General features: G+C 32.7%; 1 protein-coding gene and 1 non-coding gene across 2 annotated transcripts in view; one reads left to right on the top strand and one right to left on the bottom strand.

Annotated features, from left to right (window-relative positions):
• Nucleotides 1-2001: 2001 nt before the first annotated feature.
• The window catches only part of geko (olfaction protein geko), a 44638-nt gene continuing 31932 nt past the window's right edge, over nt 2002-14707 (top strand). The window contains exon 1 of the mRNA XM_077430648.1: nt 2002-2180. The gene's annotated coding sequence lies outside the window, so the exon portion shown is untranslated. The remainder of the gene's footprint in view (nt 2181-14707) is intronic.
• Nucleotides 9980-10070, bottom strand: TRNAY-GUA (transfer RNA tyrosine (anticodon GUA)). The gene is given in 2 exon segments: nt 9980-10015; nt 10034-10070. It is a non-coding gene; the product is annotated as a tRNA-Tyr (tRNA).

Here is a 14707-nt window from a genome sequence, read left to right as displayed (position 1 = left end):
ACTGCTTATAAGTAAATTCTATTAATTTCACTTCACGATTTCATCCTAAACGAGGTCTTAATCAACTATGAAACATTATTTTTTTTTATTTTTACACACACACTTCACATATTCCAATTACCCCAAGGCGACATGGTTAGATAAAATTTTGTACAAAGAATTTTTCAAATATATTTAACAGCAGATAGAATACAAATAGAGACCATCTATGGACAATCAAAAATTTTTTGATACACAGAAAATTTGCGAGAAATACACTATGTAGTTAGCTTTTATTACATTCAACAAATTTGCGAGAATCTGAGGGGAAAAATACCGATTTATTGGTTCCGTCACAACAATAAAGCTAGAAAAATCGGAAAATCAACAGTCATTCATATAACAATTCAGAAAATCATAATCATCATTTACTCACTGAATATCCTTGCAGTATACATCCCAAAGTTCTTACAAAATTGGAAATTGATGCTTGAACCATCCACTACTCGATGAAAATCTCTCCAACACGCTTCCATTCGTCTCTGTTTTGAGCTACTCTCATCCATCTCATATAACATGTTTTTCGGATTTAATCTCCCCATCTCCCTCGTGGTTTCTCTTGCAACCTTTTACATTCTTTCGGTTACTATTCGAAAACTTTCATCCATCTATTGCCCGTTGTTCTTGCTACGTGAACCACCCATTGCCATTTCTGTCCATTACACCAATCATTTCAGAATATAAACCTTTTGAAACCTATAAAGTTCTACAGTCCTGGGTTTGCAATCAACAATCTTCTGGGTTAAGTTTTGTAATTTGTTCGCAGTAGTGTGTTATTGACATTTCAATTTCGTTGTCATTAAAATGAATAATATATTAATAATGTAATATATCAATCACATGTATTTGTATTTATATCAGCATATAGAAGTCGTTTTCTGGGCGTATTCAAACTCTTAAAACCTAGTATTTCAATTTATTCGGAATGTATGCGTACAATTTAATTATCTAGGCGTTTCTAGACGAATAGTTCTCAATATCAATTAAATGAAAAACGAGTCTCTTTTGTTGGATGACGAGTTTCTATTCCCACAAACTATTAATCAATACTGTGAATGGAGAGCGTCTTTCTGGAAAGATTACGTTGAATTCAACGGTTGACACCGAAGATCAAATTCCACGTTTAACCACTTCATTGTATCCAAGAAGGGTGCTTATCGTTCGGATCGCTTGCGAGGATGCAACAACGGTATTATGTATTTATTTATTTCAATCGGCCAAAGTTCACACGAAAAGCACGTCTTTTGCGAAACTAGCAATCCTCGAAAAGGCGATTCCGGTATTTTTTCGACAATTCGTGACCCGAAACTAATGATCGAACGTAGCGCGAGGGTTAAACTCGATAAACTGCGGGCGCATTATTCGCACGTGACCGCTCGCAAATACACGGTTGCGAAGTTTTTGAATCGGAATTACGAAAAAAAAAACTGTCATAGAAACTGGTTGTCTTTGATCGACAATCGTGTGTCCACTATCGATTTTCTGCTCTCAATGGGAATAGCATAGATCGAATTTTCCCAACCAAACGAGTTTTGTAACCGTTTCGCGTCTCAACTTCATTTATCATAGTCACGAATAGTCCAATATGGAATATCATCAAATTGGAAAAAAAAAATAACATCCAGCCCTAAACAAAAACTCTTGTTTGAGTACTCTTTTATATACAATAGTTATAATAATAACAATAGGCTTTTGTTTTATTGTAATTATTATAAATTACAATAAAAGGTATAAGAAATTCTAATTCATATATAATAGAATGTGATAACATTGTTCCTATATGTATATGTATGTACATAACTGAACCAAATGTTGAAAATATTTAAAATTATGGATTTTTTAATACTTTTTTGTCCAGCTGTATACACATTGCTACTTCTAAGTTGAAATTCTTGCGGCAAGATGTGCACAGCTTGCATCAATTATACACGCACTGCAGCGATATTGATGCAGTCGCTGATTACAAGCGGATCCTTCAGAGAGTGCGTGCGCCCTAGTTGCATGAAGCACTATGCTGGAGGAAAGCAAGGGATGGGGTTCTCTGAGGGCTCAAAGACTGAGGGACCCCTCACGTACGAGATGCATAAGTACACGCAAATGCAGGGGAGAGTGCAAGACGCACCACTAACCCAGTGTTTCGAGTATGTACAAAATATTGCAGGGAAAAATCAGAACAATCGGAAAATTCGTATTATCGAGTCGCTCAGGCATTAGCGTTGGCGAATCAACGCGTTCGTCTCGTTAACGCAATTATTGCGTTCGCTGATTTTCCGCTGCATTTCAGTCATTAGGGAGGTTTTTCTCTTGTTAAAGGAAGCGGGGTTAGTAATGGGTTATTGAACCGCAGCGCTGAACGTATCAAGAGACAAATCGCACGTTGAAACTCTACTTGAATTTGCTTGCTATTATTAATTTTCACATTTAATACAGGCAAAAGTTTCAGTTTAGATTTATATAATTAATTAATTGAATACAGTATTTTATGTGAAATTAAAACTTGCGTTATTTTTATTTGATTTTCAATATGTATGAAAAAGATCTTTGATCAATGTGTTTTACCAGTGATGACGTATGGATGTGAATCTTGGACATTGAACGCCAAGATGCTGCACAAAGCATGGGACGCCGTATTATCGCCAAAGCTAGAAGAGATAGTGGACGGAAAAACGTGGTTGAGAATTATAACAAGAGCAGTAGATATAGTGGTTGAGAATTATAAACGTGGTATAAGTATCCGTGGTTGATAATTATGACTAGAGTAGTGGATATAGTGAAGAGATTGAAATGTTTTCAAAAAGTTGATAGGAAAATAAATCTATCACAACTTTTTTATTATTTATTTTAATAATATAAGATGATATATGTTGCTTCTACTTATTCTATATTTTAAATCCATCCATAAATTTTAATTGGGTTTAAATCGATATTATTCCCAGGCTATGGTGGCGTCTTGGCGGCCATTTCTTGCAAATAAACCCAAATCTTAAAATAAGTAACCAACTTATCTCAGTTTTCTGACCGAAATTTTATGAATCATACTCAGTGTCAATAAATAGAATTATTAGTCATCAATTTAGCTCGATGACAATTTAGTAGATAAGCTTTAACATATCACGTCCATGATTAATGAAAGGTGGTTTTCCATTGACGAAAAGAAACTTTCTTCTAAGATTTTTTAAATATTTTTTCATTCTTGCAGTAGTAGCATACGTCCATTTTCATGATAAAGAAAACATCTCCAGACCATTTGAGTGAATAGTCTAGAGCTAACCAAACTGATGATCTTTTATGTTTTTACAATTTCGTATTTTTATATTTTTATATTTCATGTTTTTACAATTTTGTATTTTTATATTTGTTTTATCATAATTGTAATATAATAATAATTAATTTCCTTTTTATATAGCCATAGTGACGACTTGGAGTTGATCTGTAAAGTCACTGTGGCAAATTTGTGAATAAATAAATAAATCTAATTTTTTTTCTTAAATGATACTTGAATGTACTTTTTCATACTAATTTATTTGTATTCGTTTTTGATATTTGCCCCTTGAAAACTGATACTAAACTGAACTCATAACATTTTACTATTCAAAAACTGTAAAGTAGTGAATGACGGTTTTCTTTCTTAAATTAGTGAATGACGATTTCATTTGCCGAATTATTGTATAATGTTCTTATTGTGTTCTTTGACGTATAGTTTGTTTAACCATTGTGACGACTTATTGAAATCTGTAGCGCTTCAATAACCAAAAAAATTCAACTATCTAAAAGTAAAAGGAAAATACTTTTATAATAATAAGTAAAAGATTTTATCGAATGGCTAATTCTATAAACTGGTATTATGTGTTTATATAAATTTGATAAAATATAAAAAAAACTCGATGTATGCATGTAAATCTAAAGGAAAATTCTAGTTTATGGTTTTATTTTTCCACATTATAGGCCAGTGTGTCGTTGGACTTAAAGAGGAACCCTCCAGAGCGTTACCCTTATCTTTTATCCTCCACAAAGTAGAAGTACACTCGAGGGTTGCGAAGGATAAAGACAGTACAAGCAGCAGAGGGTATTTCACATTTTTTAATATAGGTAAACATTTCTTCAAATATGTAAAAAGAAAAAAAAAGTATGCATATTAAGAGTGAAACGTTGGAGCATGTCACAAATTGGAAGTGAGGACGTACATACACGACAGGACAATGGGGAATTACTTTCGGAAATATCCTGCGTCCATTTTTCGGATCAAATTATTCGTGAATTCACGAACACGCATAAATCAAAGGGCGTGTGCGAAGAATATGTCGTTCTTGAATAAATTGGGTTTTAAAACGGCACTCTGCAAACCGATAAACAACCCTAGTGGGACGTCCCAAAACAACCCAAACAACCGGGAGTCCTACATACTCTTTTAAGGGGGAGATTATGGCTTTTTTCAATTTAAACTTTACATATGTGTGTGCAATGGAGAACGATCCATTTATCGCGCGTGTGCGCCTCCAAACAATTCAAAATGGCATCCCTTAATTATCGGATTTGAAATATGGTACCGATCCGATATATAATGGATGCACAATGTGCATCGATTTACCATTGTCGTCAACTTAACTCACATACATCAAACCGTGCTCGTGTATAACAGTTTGAATGTGAAAATTTTTGGTATATAAAACAAAAGAACAAATTTTAAATTCATTATACATATTTTGTTTTTATAAATCAACAAATCCTCAGTAACTAATATAAGTTCATTTGAAAAATTCAGAGATTTTGATCGTCTGGTGGTGCTTGTATCTCATTGTGGGTATGTTTTAATTTTAATTTTAATTTTTTGTAATGTGCCAAGTCAAGATGAATAGGTCCCGCAATATTTCATGTACGCGTGCTCCGATTTAAATAAATAATGGGTGCGAGCGATCTCTGCATTACCGACACGCACTCGCACAATGGCGGACATGTTTGCAAAATGTTTACACGCCCGTGAATAGGACGGGGTGACTTCTACACCCTGAATATAAAATCATTATCAAATGAATCAAATAAAAAACATACATATGTATGTACGCTGAGATAACGTTATTATAAAATGATGATTTTAATTATGTACATTACATATACTCGAATCCGAGTCGTCGGGCACTTCTGAGTTAACTTTCTCATATAAAATAATGCATCACTTTAATGATTTGTCTCATTTTTTTTAGTCTTTGTTTTTAGATTCATGCTGCAGGCTATGTTAGCTAGACATAATCTTATAGATAATTTGACACACTCATTAGGAAGTCTGGTTCTCCTCAATTTTTTTTTGTTGTGAGTCATCAATACCTCGAATTATAATATTAGTGTTTGTACTTTGAACACTGTGTAACGAACATGAACACTTTCTTTTACTTGGAATATTAACACTTTCATAAAATTTTAACGTATTATTTATATCTAAGTCAAATCATTGAAATGTCCGGTAATAAAGAAGAGTAAATAAGACGTATGAAATTAGGAAGGAGTGCATTTGGGCGAACGAATGCGGTATTCAAATCTAAAATTCCACTGTGACTGAAAAAAAAAGATCTTCGATCCATGTGTCTTGCCAGTGATTACGTATGGATGCGAATCTTGGATATTAAACTCCAGAATGCCGCTAAGGTCCAGTGCTTATGTTTGGTATAACGAGCGGAATTATGTATTGTAATACCGGTTTACTGGTAAATCGGCAGTATTTTGCCTTCGGTAAATATAGGTAAATTTTAAAATATACAGTTAACGATTTCATCGCGAATTAAGTATAAATATACAGGCATATTATTGCATAATATTACATCAAATATCGATTCAAATGGCGTATTGTGGATTAGGTTGTCTGGAATTTATTTATTTTCAATATTAAATGTGACAATCTCAAATTGATAAATTCGCTGGCAACACAGACCAACCTAATCGTAATAATTGCGATCAGATGGTTGTTTCAACTTTGATCGAAACTTTTAAATGGTCCAAACTTTAAATAAATAAATATGATTAGTTGAAAATAAAAAAAATAAAAATTTATTTATTATAATTTATTTAAATGCATTTACATACATACATATATGACATTATTCACCCGAGACTTATTTTTAATTCTTTACTATTCAATCTTGGTTAACGTTTTTAAAAAAAGTAACCACATACAGCTATGTAATCTATTTTTTTATTTATTTACCGGTAAATAAAAAAAATACCGGTATACCGGTAGTAGAACAAAATATTTACTGTTATGTGATGGTGAGAGTGAAGAAATTTAAATGGCAATAGGTGGGTCACGTAGCTAGAATAACGGACGAAAGTAGTGCTCAAATTGTACCCAAGAGAATTTAAAAGGGTGCGAGGAAGACTACAGGGGAGATGGGTGGATGAAATCAGAAAAATGTGTGGAATGAGATGGATGAGAGTTGCTCAAAACAGAAACGAATGCCATATGCCTTAATTCAGCAGTGGATGAAGAGTGGCTGTTAATGATGATGATCATTTAAAGATGCAGTTATTTGTATCCAATTTCATCCACGATTTTCGGTTGTCCCTGTTTTATCACGCCCAACTTTTATTAAATTTTAAGTTTGGTGCAGTTGTTTAATAGTTTTATCTTCCGTTTGAGTGAATCATGTGTGAAGTGGGAGCTGGACTCAAATGGGATATTGACTGGGTGGGCGTTGCTCACCCTCACCCCTTAGCACTAGAGCCAGTGATTAACAACTATCAAGTAGTTCACTTTTGAAATGGTACAAATAATAATTAATATTAGAAATACAAATATAAAATTTAAATGAATAGTGGATTTAAATGAAATGTGTAAAAATAAATTAAACTTGCGAAATGTTGATTTTCCAGTATACTTTTGTATAGCGATTTAAAAAAAATGTTGTTCATCCCTATGTATCATACCTCATTAGGGTGAAATATGTCTGCCTATTGTTTTTTTTTTTGCAATGATTTTAAACTGAAGCGTTTTTTATGGTTTACATTTAAAATGCTCTTACTTTCGCACGCTATTCACTGATTAGTTGATTTATTTTATGTTAAGTGTGATTTCAAAGTTCATTAATTAATTCAAAACAAATTTTTAGCGAACGTGTGGGTCAATTGTTATGACTCTTCGTACATACATAGTTTTGCTCTTTAGTTTAACATAAAATGTATCGTTAATTGCAAACTGTTGTCTCTGAATTATTGCGTCAATTATGCAATGAAAATATTGTGGAAATCGCTCTAAATTGGCAAAGTTTGTTGGTTTTGCGGATCAAACGTTTAGGGATGGCTTTGGTCTTTATGCACGGTTCGTTTTGTCCCCCTTTCAACAATAATAAACGGTTCTCGGTTTGTTGAGAAAACATACCCTGAGGGGTCATTAAAGGAATAGTAGAGGCAAATTGTTAAAATCATTAAAAAATAGAAAGATTTTTTAAATTACATAAACGGGTTCTATATTTCTTTACCAAAAATATTTTCGTTTTATATATAAGTATGCATTGAAAGATAAAATGTTAATATCTTTGTCGTAAAAGCCTATAATAAGTGTATGTGAAAGGAATCTTTCGTTTCACAAGTGATAATAGTAATTGTTATGATAGGGGATTTTAGTCCCTGCCTTCATCGCCCCCCAACTTGCAGAATAAATATTGGTTTATGGTTTCGTTTAAGAGGTAAAAAGGGCATCAAAGGGATGCTGACGTAAAAAAATAATAACAATAAACGACCGCGACGTCTACTCAATTTAATGGCGAAAATTAAAAGGAGGATTAAAAAATTATCATAAAAAGTTAAGTCGCTTTGCATAGAGCGGTTGTGATGTCTTTTATTATGGTATTTTTTATTACGCAACCTCATTGTCATTTCAATGAATAAAAATAGTAAATAGAACTATAGATAAACATAAATGCTAATTTGAATATATATAGCATGAACAAGCTCTGAATAATTAAGAAAAAAAATGATAAACATTGAACGTAGATCGATTAGTAAATTTGACAGTGACGAATTAAATAATTAATCATTTATTTTTTTTTTGAATTTTAAATGAATTACTATTAATAATATGAGGTATCTATTATATGTAAATTTATTTTTATTTAAAAAAAGGAGAAAGTTTACAAGCGATGAAGTAAAATAATAAGCGTACATGCTTCGTAATCGAAAAATTTAAATAAATTTCACATACGAACATATTTCACAGCAAAAATTTATCGCAATGATTCATAATTTATAAAATAACATCAAATAAAAATATGCAAATAGACAATTTGTAATAAAAAAAACAACGGTAATGTGTTGCACTTTTACGCATTGTCTGGCACAATGGAAATAAGTACGCATTTGTTCAAGATGTAAAATCCCAATAGCCAATATTCAAATGCGGCAACCCGGGGACGAAAAAAATGCATCAATCCCGACATTATTACGTGCAAATAAAAAAATCATGAATAAATCATACGCGTCGATAATGGGCTACATTCAAATTTTCGATACAATCTAAATTGCACGTTGCATACTGAATATAAAGTATACGTATGTATGTTTCATAAACGCAATATAATTTTTCCGTATCTAATCGTGAAAATATTGGTGATACCGAATGCATTCAATATGCAATTAGACGTCATTATGAATCACCCTCTCGATGCGATTGCGGTTGTTTTAGTAAAAGCGATGCTAGTTGGTAATTTCAACCCCTAGCTAGATATGGGAATAATAGTATGGGAAAAGATTCAACTGTTACTTTGCGCGAGATCTACAATAGTATATGTATTTGTTGAAATGTGTAATGATTTTTCGGTTAGAATGTATTTATCGAACATGCAATGAATAAATGTATGTATGCAATATTGGGTATTGAAATGTCATGTACGAATTTACATTGATTTTCTATTTATGTACATATGTACTATTGCCATTATTATTATTTATATTTTGATAGTATTATATTATTCGTAGAAAATGCTCGGTGCTTAGTAGATATGTTTCGAAAAATTACAATAAGAAACCGCAGTCATGCGATGCGCTCATCAAACGGTAATGGTTCGAATTGATAAATGATTTTCTTTTTATATGTATGTATGTACTGGGTACCATTTACAGCAAAAATGTGTGGTTGATTTTTATGAAAATGTGTGGTTGATTTAATGAAAATGTTTGGATAGTAAGTACATACATACATATAATGTACATTCATCAAACTGTTTGTGATAAACATAAACATTTATGTGTAATTCCATATGCAAGGACGATTTTATATATTTTTGAAAATTTATATTTAAAATTAAATGTATACATACATGTATGATATCGCTAGTTAAATCATACATGTTACGAATACGTGCAATAGTATATTATATGAGTCGTTTTTAGATAAAAGGTTATGTGTTATATAAATGATCAATTGTTAATCTCATTAGTTAGATTTTATTTCAAATATATGCAATTCATCCAATAATATTTTATTATCACTTATAAGTACTATATTAAAATTTTATTATCATATACTTATACACTTTGACCCACAGCTAAAGTTCAGATTTTCGATTATTTTGTACCTTTGACTGTTACCCAAAATATTTAGAGAATAAAATAAAAAACAGAAACAATTAAAAATTGAACAAAAGCTAATATAGTATACGTATGATGATTATCTGAATATGATCATTATTTTTAGAAATTTATATTATGCCAGTAGATGAAATAAATTTTAATCATTTTAATCTGTTTATTTTTTATGAAACTAAATTAATGAATAATATTATTATACATACATACGTATACTTAATACGTGTGCTTGAATAAAGTGGCAAAAAATTCAATTTTAAATGTTTGAAATTGAGATTTTGACTTTTTTGATTTTTATCATCAATATATTATGAAACTGTAAATAATAAGAATAGTTATAATTATTTTTAATATATTGCTAAAAAAAAATTCCTTCGAGCCGGATTTGAACCAGCGACCTATGGATATCTATCGGCATTTTCCTCTACAGTCCACCGCTCTACCAACTGAGCTATCGAAGGCACGGAGTGGTGGCTTCAAATTATGCTATAGAAGTTGAAACCATTATTCAGGGAAAGTTTGTACATTTATTATTCATTAAACTTTAAGTATTATATACTTACTATCATTTTAGTATAAACCTATTTTTTATTGAGTTATTATGCTGATGCAACTATTTTAGGAAATATTATAAACTTACAATGCATCATAAAATTTGACAAAAATCCAAGCATGCTTTGTAACCTATTGTAAAATTATTCACTATTTATAGTCATGCACTCAAATTACAATACGCAGTTATGTATTATTTAAAAAATTTCACAGTATGAATTTTATTGAAAAATAATAGTTTAAAAATGGCCGCTAGGGTTGTCAAATTGCATAAAATTTTACTGTTGAATAACAATTTTATTTTAATAATTCAATATAAATTTAAAAACAATTCTGACTATGCTAATATAATATTAATTATTATATGAAAACAAAAAAGAAAAATTATTTGCTTTTTAACGGAAGTATTTTAATTTTATTGCATTTTTTTTTTATTTTCTTTTATAACTTTTAATGCGTCGAAATTCGAATAAATATTTTCCACATTTATCTTGTCATATGATATGCGACGAAGCGTGACGACCATTAGAGTGCACCTAAGTAAATAAAATTACACTTAACTAAGTTAAGCGAACGAACGGTGGAATAAAAAGTGGTCTCGGATAATTTTTCACGAAAGTTTGTGACGTTCGATTTTCATCCATTCATCAATTTAGCTACGCCCAATTTCGATCAATCATCGACTACCCTATGCCCCCCTCCGTTGCCGTTATTTAAATTGAATAATTACTATCAACTTTAGCGTTATGGGAATCGAATGAATCGAAAATCATTATCGTGCATTCGATTTTTTTAAATATTTTATTTTCATCTGTACTGTAGGTGTACTATGTATGTAGGGTAGGTAAGAATTTTACGCTGCATACGTACGTACATACATACTGGTTTCCCATCAAAATAGTCTATTATGTAGTAAGTGACTATATCAATGATAGATTGTTGCATCTGTCTCAAGCAAATCAATCACAGATGTTAAGGCATTTGTGGTGTATTGATTGTATTCTGATAGGTTTACAATTGCGGTTTATGTTCTGCGAATGCAATCTCTCGTGAGTATATTAACTCGGATGAACAGTTTATCTTTTGTACCTGTATGTATGTCTAAAAAATATTTTTAAAGGACCCTTCTTTCAATACTAATGATCTGTTGAAGTACTCGTTTATGATTGAACACCTATCAATAGCTAAAATGTGAACTTTTTTTCAACACAAGGAAGTGGGCAACTAAAACTCGTTGAAAAAATATAGAAGTACATAAGTTCTATTCAACACATATACGTATTATAAATATGGGAATAGGTGTAATTCCACGTCAAAACTGCCACTTATCACATCCCGTTATATGTATGTGAGTACTAAACAGCGTTTTTTAGTATTGAGATCTTTTTCAAGGAAAGGAGTTACCAATTGATTAGTTTATGTGTGTACGTGTTTGGTTAATGTCGTGTGGAACAGCCACTAAATCTTGTAACCAGGTGATGTAAATTGTCATCGAGCGATTAGGGCATCCGATGGTTTGACGCGTACGAAGGATCGTAGGTCAAGACGCGTCCGGTATTCTCACGTGCAGTTAATTATCGGTCGATGCAGCCGGACATTGTACCGGAAATGCGCTCCCGGATCGATGTGCAATTAAGCAGGCCGTTCTGCAATTAGTACGCACGCTTAATCACGGGCCTATACACACTTCGAGGATATTAAATAAGCTTTTAGTAAAAATTAATCCGGATCCATATCTCGTTGGTTCACTTATTAGAGGTAAATATACATATAGCCAGCAGCATAGCTCGGTCGTTAAGCTTCTGCCTAACACCGAGAGGCACCGGGTTCGATCCCATGAGCTGACCTTGCTTGAAAAGATTTTTTCCGAGTATATATGTAGTCCTGCTGGTCAGACTTGGATATTTGTGACTCCAGGTCGATCGCTTCCTATCAGAGTTTGCCAATTTTTATGATTTTATTTTTGAAACGGTTCCCGATTAAAATTGGCTAAAAACCTCCATACCTACTATGTCACCGCTATTTGAGTATGAATAATGTACAATAAAATGTATGTACTATTCATAGATGTCTCGTTAATTTGCGAGTTTTCAGTGTCTCGTAATTCAGCGACTTGTGTAATCAAAATGCCGCATTGTTTGTAATTCGCCAGGAAGGCGCATTGGGGTTTACCTGTAAGGCCTTCTTGGTATATCTATATGTAAAAAATAAATAAATATGTAATTGAGTATTGGGTGTTTCTTTGGTCATAGACGTTATATTATAAATTCTGATTGGATTATGTATGTAGCTACATATGTACATATCCAAGATACATACCTACATACATATGTAGGTTTGTATCTAGGCCAAATCATTGATACGTCCGGTTTCAAAGAAGAGGAAATAAAGTGACGTATGAAATTGGGATGGAGTGCATTTGATGAATGTGTATTGCTAGTTATGAAGTTTGGATGTGAAACTTGGGTATTTAATGCCGGAATGCTGCATAAAGTCAAATGCATTAAAATAAGTATGGAACGCTGTTGTTTGGCATAATGATGGAAGATAGGAATGGAATGTGTAGAAAGGATAAAGGTGGTTTATGAATTGAAATGGCAATAGGCGGGTCACGTAGTTAGAAGACCGGATGAAAAATGGACGAAATGAGTGTTCGAATGGTACCCGAAAGAATGTGAATGCAAGGAAGGCCACATAGAAGATGGGTTGATGAAATGAGGAAAATGTGCGAGATGAGATGGATAGGAGTTTCTCATAATACGACATGTCCAGTAGCAGTAGTCAAGAAAACATCTTGGCTAAAGAATCTTCTGCAGTGGTAGGGCCTCAGTACCCGAGCACTATTCCGAGCAGCCATTGATAAAGTACGAATGGGAAATCAATGTAGTTGCCGACGTTCTGGGTGGACATGGCACGTGAAGACGAAGAAGTAGCAAAGAAGAGGAAATAAAGAGACATATTAAATTGGGAAGGAGTGCATTTGGGTGAATGAACGCCATTTTTAAATCAAATATGCCACTTTGCCTGAAGAAAAAATAATTCGATCAATGTGATTTGCTAGTTATAATGTATATATGTAAAACAGACAATCAACGCTAAAATATTACACAAAGATCAATAAACTTAAATATATGTGGAACGCTGTATGCCCGGCACAACGATGATAGACGGGAAACACAATATGTGGGTGAGAAATATGACAAGGATAGTTGATACAGTGCAAAGATTGAAATAGCAATGGGTGAATCACGTAGGTAGAAGAATGGACGAAAGGTGGAGAAAAGGGGTGCTGGAATGGCATTCGAAAGTGTTTAAAATGGTGAGAAGGTAGGCCACAAGGAAGATCTGTGGATGAAATTATGAAAATGTGTGGGGTGAGATGGATGAAAGTTATGCAAAACAGCGACGAATGGAAGCGTGTTGGAGAGGTCTTCATTCAGCGGTGGATGGTGAATGGCTGTAGATGATGATTATATATATGTACATATCATATGTACGTATGTAGGAAGCTTAGCACATTGTTGATATATATGTATGTATGATACATACTCGTAAGTACAGGTTAGTATTGAATCACAATGCAAAAATATTCCGTTTCGTTTAAGTAGTGGGGGGGGGGGAGAATTTTCCACGCAAAAAGGCTTTGTTGAAATTTTGGAACGATTAAAATTTGGACAAACTTAATTTGAAACCAAATCTTTAACTGACACTATCATAAATAAATAAAAAATAAATACATAAAGTAAAGGTTTCCAGAAAATAAAAATTCCAAAATATTTTTGAAACCGTTAATTTGTGTGTAGAACCGCGCTATATATGTTTAGAATTTTAGGATCTGAATACCCGTCTTAGAAATATCTCTAAGATGGAACAAAATCAGTTGAAACGACTAGTCACTTCATACTGAATCATCATCTAATGCGTGTTGAGAACGATGCAAATCTCGAATCACACCTGACACATCGAATTCAACAATTGAATTACACGTAATCTTATTTAGAAAGGAAATTAAAAACAATCAAAATTGCATTCCAATTATGTTGTATCTCGGGAATTTTTCTATAGTATCGCTTTTAAATTACAAAAGTAATTTGTTACATGTAAGCTAATGCGATGCTATTTAGTTAGAATAGCCTTAGAATGTATTATATTTATAGAAGTTTCCGCTTATCAGGTAGCAATTTGCGTAATAATTAATCAGAGGATGCAATTATGGCATTGGTAATTGTATTACACGCTAGTACAGCCATGTCAATATCGTCCGATCCCTAATCCTCAAAACGCTATAGAATTGATCGCATTAGACTTCGTGGGAAAATTGATAATGGCGGCCGCACTCTTTTTATCGGTGGTTCGTTTGTTCCAAATTAACCTTAATAGCCATAATCGCCGTACGGACGTCACGACTATTATGCGTCCGGCATGAAAAGGTTATTTTTCTGGATCACCTGCGGTGATAAAGTACCGACCCTTCGTGACGAAGACACGTGTCGCATTAATATTAAAAAATATTAATAACCGCCATACGAGTGAGGGGTGAAGATAA

Source organism: Arctopsyche grandis, chromosome 5 (genome assembly GCF_051622035.1).
Source record: "Arctopsyche grandis isolate Sample6627 chromosome 5, ASM5162203v2, whole genome shotgun sequence".
NCBI lineage: Eukaryota > Metazoa > Arthropoda > Insecta > Trichoptera > Hydropsychidae > Arctopsyche > Arctopsyche grandis.
The sequence above is the reverse complement of the archived record's forward strand: the minus strand, read 5'-3'. Positions and strand labels throughout refer to the sequence as shown.